Source organism: Cebus imitator, unplaced genomic scaffold, assembly GCF_001604975.1.
Source record: "Cebus imitator isolate Cc_AM_T3 unplaced genomic scaffold, Cebus_imitator-1.0 Scaffold52, whole genome shotgun sequence".
In the NCBI taxonomy this organism is placed as follows: Eukaryota; Metazoa; Chordata; class Mammalia; order Primates; family Cebidae; genus Cebus; species Cebus imitator.
Genome location: NW_016107367.1, coordinates 612,629 through 618,677, shown reverse-complemented (window position 1 = coordinate 618,677; position 6,049 = coordinate 612,629). Strand labels below are relative to the sequence as shown.

The following is a 6,049-nucleotide window of genomic DNA, read 5'->3' as shown; positions in this document are numbered from 1 at the left end:
TGAGGCAAGGGGATTGCTGGAACTCACGAGTTCTAATCCAACATGGTCTACACAGTGTTACAAAACTTTGTCTCTACAAAAAAATTTAAAAATTAGCTAGCATGGTGGCGTGGTCCTGTAGTCCCATCTAGCTACTCAGGAAGTTGATATGGGAGGATTACTTGAGCCCAGGTCAGGGCTGCAGTGAGCTGTTATTGTGTTACTGCACTTCAGCCTGGGTGACTCGGTGAGACCCTGTCTCAAAAGAACAAGAAACATCTGAGTATGTGAGAGAATATAAGAACCTAATATTTCAGAGGTGATCATTTATCTTCCCCTTTCCTTTCCTGAGTGATTTCATAAAGGGAATGACTTATTAGCAAGGTGGATGACAGGCTGTCTTGGAAGTATGGCCTAGCCCTGGAAGAAATACCGGTGGGAGTAGGACATTATTGGACTGCAAATAAATTATTTATAAAAAGGGTAAAATGTCTAGAAACCAGAATCACAATGTATTTGCACAAGAGGAACATCTATATTTAGATAACTCCCCTTTTTAAAATAAAGCAGTTTTAGCATATGATGAATTTTTGTATATTTAAATTCATATTTTAGCACTTTTTTCCTGTCATTTAGCAATAATAATATTCTTCAATTTGCGCTGGGCATGGTGGCTCATGCCTGTAATTCCAGCACTTTAGGTGGCTGAGATGGGTGGATCCCTTGAGGTCAGGAGTTCGAGACCAGCCTGGCCAGCATGGTAAAACCCCGTCTCTGCTTAAAAAAAAAAAAAATTAGCTGGGTGTGATGACACGTGCCTGTAGTTCCAGCAACTTGGGAGGCTTTGTTCTTAGACCTAAGTTGACTTTTTAGGGTCGAGGTGGTGGTATGAGAGGTCGTATGAGGCAGAATAATACAGGAGGTGGAGGTTGCAGTGAGCCGAGATTACGCCACTGCACTCCAGCCTGGGTGACAGACTCTCTCAAGCAAGCAAGCAAGGAAACAACAACAACAACAACAAAAACACACCACCTCCGATTTATTCAGGTCTCTGTTCACATTTTACCTCTTCAAAGCGGCCTTCCCTGAACACCCTAATTAAAACAGCCCATGCTGTTGCTCTGGTCACTTGCCTTGTTTTTCTCTCCATAACAGAGAATGCTTTTCCTTTTTCTTTTCTTTTTTTTTCTGAGATGAAGTCTTGTTCTGATGCCCAGGCTGGAGTGCAGTAGTGCGATCTTGGCTCACTGCAATCTCTGCGACCCAGATTTGATTCTCGTGTCTCAGCCTCCCGCGTAGCTGGGATTATAGGTGTGCACCACCACACTCGGCTAATTTTTGTATTTTTTTTTTTTTTTTAGTAGAGGCAGGGTTTCACCATGTTGGCCAGGCTGGTCTTGAACTCCTGACCTCCAATGCTCTGCCCGCCTTGGCCTCCCAAAGTGCTGGGATTACAGGCGTGAACCCCCATGCCGGCCTTTAGAGAGTGTTTTTCTGTCAATCTGTGTACTAGGAGTGTGCCTGGCATGTGATAGGTTCTCAAGTATTTGTATAAATGAACCAATAAATTATAGCCCAACATTTTCTTTTATTGAGGTAACATTCACATTACATACAATTAAGCATTTTTAAATGTGCAATTCAGCCGTGTTTAGTGTATTCACAATGTTGTGCAACCACCAGCTCTCTCTAGTTTAAAAGCTTTTTCAGGTCTGGGTGTGATGGCTCACCCCTGTAATCCTAGCACTTTGGGAGGCCAAGGCAGGCGGATCATGAGGTCAGGAGTTCAAGACCAGCCTGCCAACATGGTGAAATCCCATCTCTACTAAGAATACAAAAATTAACTGGGTGTGGTGGCATGTCCCTGTAGTCTCAGCTACTTGGGAGGCTGAGGCAGAAGAATCGCTTGAACCTAGGAGGTGGAGGTTGCAGTGAGCTGAGATGACACCACTGCATTCCAGCCTGGGTGACAGAGAGAGACTCCATCTCAAAAACAAACAAAAGTACAAAAAATTAGCCAGGCATGGTGGCATGCACCTATAATTTTAGCTACTCTGGAGATTGAGGCAGGAGAATTGCTTGAACCCAAGGGGCAGAGGTTGCAGTAAGTGAAGGTCAGCTATTGTGCACTCCAGCCTGGGTGACAGAACAAGACTCCCATCTCAAAAAAACCTTTTTCAGGCCAGGCATGGTAGCTTACACCTGTAATTTCAGTACTTTGGGAAGCTAAGGGAAGATCACTCAACTCCAGTAGTTTGAGAACAGCCTGGGCAACAGAGCAAGACTCCATCTCTACAAAAATAAATAGCTAGGCATAGCAGCTTGAGCCTTTATGTAGTCCCAGCTACTCCAGAGGCTGAGGCAGGAGCATTGTTTGAGCCCAGGAATTCAAGGCTGCTATGATCGCACCACTGCACTCCAGCCTGGAGGACAGACCGAGAACCTGTTTCTGAAAAACAACGGCCGGGTGCAGTGGCTCACACCTGTTATCCCAGCACTTTGGGTGGCCGAGGCAGACGGATCACCTGAGGTCGGGAGTTGGAGGCCTGCCTGTTCGACATGGAAATACCCCATCTACTGAAAATACAGACTTAGGTGGGTGTGGTGGCACATGCCTGTAATCCTGGCTACTTGTGAGGCTGAGGTAAGAGAATCGCTTGAACCTGGGTCGAACCTGGGAGGTGGAGGTTGCAGTGAGCTGAGATCAAGCCATTGCACTCCAGCCTGGGCAACAAGAGTGAAACTCCGTCTTAGCAAACAAACAAAAAAACAACTTTTCATTACCCCTTGCCCATTAAGTAATCACTCCCATTTTCCAATCCTCCCATCCCTTGATAACCTCTAATCTGCTTTTGGTCTCTATGGATTTGCCTGTTTTAGATACAGCATCTAGGAATCATAGAACTTGTCTTTTGTGCCTGGTTCCTTTCACTTAGCGTGATGTTTTTGAGGCACATCCAAGTTACAGCGTGTGTCAGTATTTTGTTCCTTTTTATTGCTGAATCATAATCCATTGTATGTACGTATATGCCACAGTCTGTTTATTCATTTGTTCATGGGCATTTGGATTGTGTCTCCTCTTTGGCTCTTAAGAGCAATGCTGCTGTAAACATTTGTGTACAAGTTTCTGGGTAGGTATGTTTTTATTTCACTTGGGTATATACCTAGGAGTGGAATTGCTGATCATATGGTAATATTGTGTTTAACTTATTCCCACGAGCAGTATTCCAGTTTCAGGACATCTTTGCTAAATTTATTTTTATTTTTTTCTTTTTCATATCACATGGGTAATGTGCCGATGTCATAACAAGATTTAAGGGTGGCATATCTCACACATGCATTTGAATACTCAATCACATTTAATGAACTACAAAAGGAGTGTGTGTGTGTGTGTGTGTGTGTGTGTGTGTGTGTGTGTGTGTATTTTTGATTAAAGCTATTCTAGTTAGCGTAAAGTGGTATCAGATTGTGGTTTGGGTTTGTATTTTATTGATGAGCAAAGATATTGAATGTCTTTTCATGTGACTCTTGGCCATTTGTATATTTTTTTTGAGGGGAATGATGTCTGTTGAGTTGTAAGTTCTTTATATATTCTGGATGTTAAACTCTTTTTTTTTTTTTTTTTTTTTTTGTTGAAACAGAGTTTCACTCTGTTGCCCAGGCTGGAGTGCAGTGACATGATCTTGGCTCACTGCAACCTCCACCTCCTGGGTTCCAGGAGTTCTTGTGCCTCAGCCCCCTGAGTAACTGGGACTCCAGGTGTGCACCACCACGCCTGGCTAATTTTTGTATTTTTAGTGCAGATGGGGTTTTGGCATGTTGCCCAGGCTGGTCTAGAACTCCTGGCCTCGAGTAATCCACCCACCTCAGCTTCCCATAGTGTTGGGATTATAGGCGTGAGCCACTGCACTCAGCCTCTTCTGAGTCTCATTGTTTTAGTTCTTACCTTTAGATCTTTGATCCATTTGAGTTAATTTTTGGATATGGAATGAGATAGGAGTCTCAGTTCATTCTTTTGAATGTTTTGATTTAGTTTTCTCAGCACTATTTATTGAAAACACTGTTCTTTCTCTATTGAATGGTCTTGGCACCCTTGTTAAAAATAAATTGGCCATAGATATTTGCATTTATTTCTGGACTCTCAGTTCTGTTCTGTTGCTCTGCATGTCTGATACATCAGTACCACACTATAGTAGTTAGTTATCATGCTGCTAATTAAGACATACCCAAGACTAGGTAATTTATAAAGAAAAAGAGGAGTAATGGATCATAGTTTCACATGGCTGGGGAGGCCTCACAATTGTGGTGGAAGGCAAAGGAGGAGCAAAGGCATGTCATATCATACTTGGCAGCAGGTAAGAGAATCTGTGCAGGGGAACTGCACTTTATAAAATCATCAGATCTTGTGAGACTTACTATCTTACTTTGCTTATAAACTGCGCTTTTCAGATCTTGTGAGACTTAGTATCACGAGAACAGCACAGGAAAAACCTGTTCCCATGATTCAATTACCTCCCCCCAGGTCCCTTCCCACAACATGTGGGAATTATAGGAGCTACAGTTTGAAGACGAGATTTGGGTAGGGACACAACCAAACCATATCACATACTGTTTTGATTACTGAAGGTTTGTAGTAAGTTTTGATGTAGTAAGTTTGGGAAGTGTGAGTCTCCCAACTTTTTCGTTTTTTGTATTGTTTTGACTATTTTGGGCCAGTTGCAATTTTATATGAATTTGAATGTCAGCTTTTTCATTTCTGCAAAGAAGGTCATTGGAATTTTAATAGGGAGGGCTTTGATTCTGTATATTGTTTTGGGGGGTTGCAATCTTAATACTGTCTTCCAGTCCATAAGCATGGGATGTGTTTTCATTCAGTTATTTCTTCTTTAGTTTCTTTCAGCAATACTTTGTTGTTTTAGTATACAAATCATTAATCACTTTGGATAAATTTATTTCTGGGTGCTTTATTCTTGAGGATTCTATTGTAAATGAAATTATTTTCTTACCTTTTTTATTTGAATTACTCATTGGTGGTGTATTGAAACAACTGATTTTTTTTATATTGGTCTTAAGCCCTACAATGTTGTTGAATTTATTACCTCTAGTAGTTATTTTGTAGGTTCTGTGGGATTTCTTTATACAGAATCATGTCACCTGCATGTATAGTTTACCTCTTCTTTCTAATTTGAATGCCTTTTATTTCTTTTTCTTGTCTGATTGCTCTGGCTAAGACATTTAGTACAATGTTGAATAGCAGTGGTGAAAGTGAGCATCTTCATACTGTTCCTGATCTTAGGGGAAGCTTTTCACCATTCATCATGAAGTTAGCTGTGTGTTGTTTTGCCTGCCTGCCTGCCTTCTTTCCTTCCTTTCTTCCCTCCCTCCTTCCTTCCTTCCTTCCTTCCTTCCTTCCTTCCTTCCTTCCTTCTTTTTAGTGTCTTACACTGTCACCTACGCTGGAGTGCAGTAGTGCAGTCATGGCTCACTGCAACCTCTGCCTCCCAGGCTCAAGTAATCCTCTCACCTCAGCCTTCTGAGTAGCTGGGACCACAGGCATATGCCATAATGCCCTGCTAATTGTTTGTATTTTTGGTAGAGATGGGTTTTGCCATGTTGCCCAGGCTAGTCTCAAACTCCTGAGCAGTCAACCTACCTTGGCCTCCCAAAGTGCCTCTTTTTTTTTTCCGACCGAGTCTCATTCTTTTGCCCAGGCCGAGTGCAGTGATGTGATCATAGCTGACTGCCTTCTTGAACTCCCAGGCTCAAGCAATGCTCCTTCCTTAGCCTTCCAGGTAGCTGGGACTGCTACAGGTGCAAGCCACCACACCCTGCTAATTTTTTAATTTTTGTGGAGACAGGGTCTTGCTATGCTGCCCAGGTTGGTATCAAATTCCTCAACTTGAGCAGTTCTTCTGCCTCAGCCTCCCAAATAGTTGGGATTACAGGTGTGCACCAATATGTCCAGTTGATTAATTTTTTTTTTTTAAGAGATAGGGTCTTGCTATGTTGCCTAGGCTGATCTCAAACTCCTGGCCTCTAGTAGTCCTCCTGCCTCAGACTCCCAAAATGC

The 6,049-nt window shown here is 42.5% G+C and overlaps 1 protein-coding gene and 1 non-coding gene across 9 annotated transcripts in view; one reads left to right on the top strand and one right to left on the bottom strand.

The window, feature by feature from the left end:
• TRAF3 (TNF receptor associated factor 3) overlaps nucleotides 1-6,049 on the top strand; it is a 127,402-nt gene that overhangs the window by 9,974 nt on the left and 111,379 nt on the right. The gene's annotated exons all lie outside the window — the stretch shown is intronic.
• On the bottom strand, nucleotides 3,257-3,358 carry LOC119471174. The gene has a single exon (XR_005200207.1). It is a non-coding gene; the product is annotated as a small nucleolar RNA U13 (small nucleolar RNA).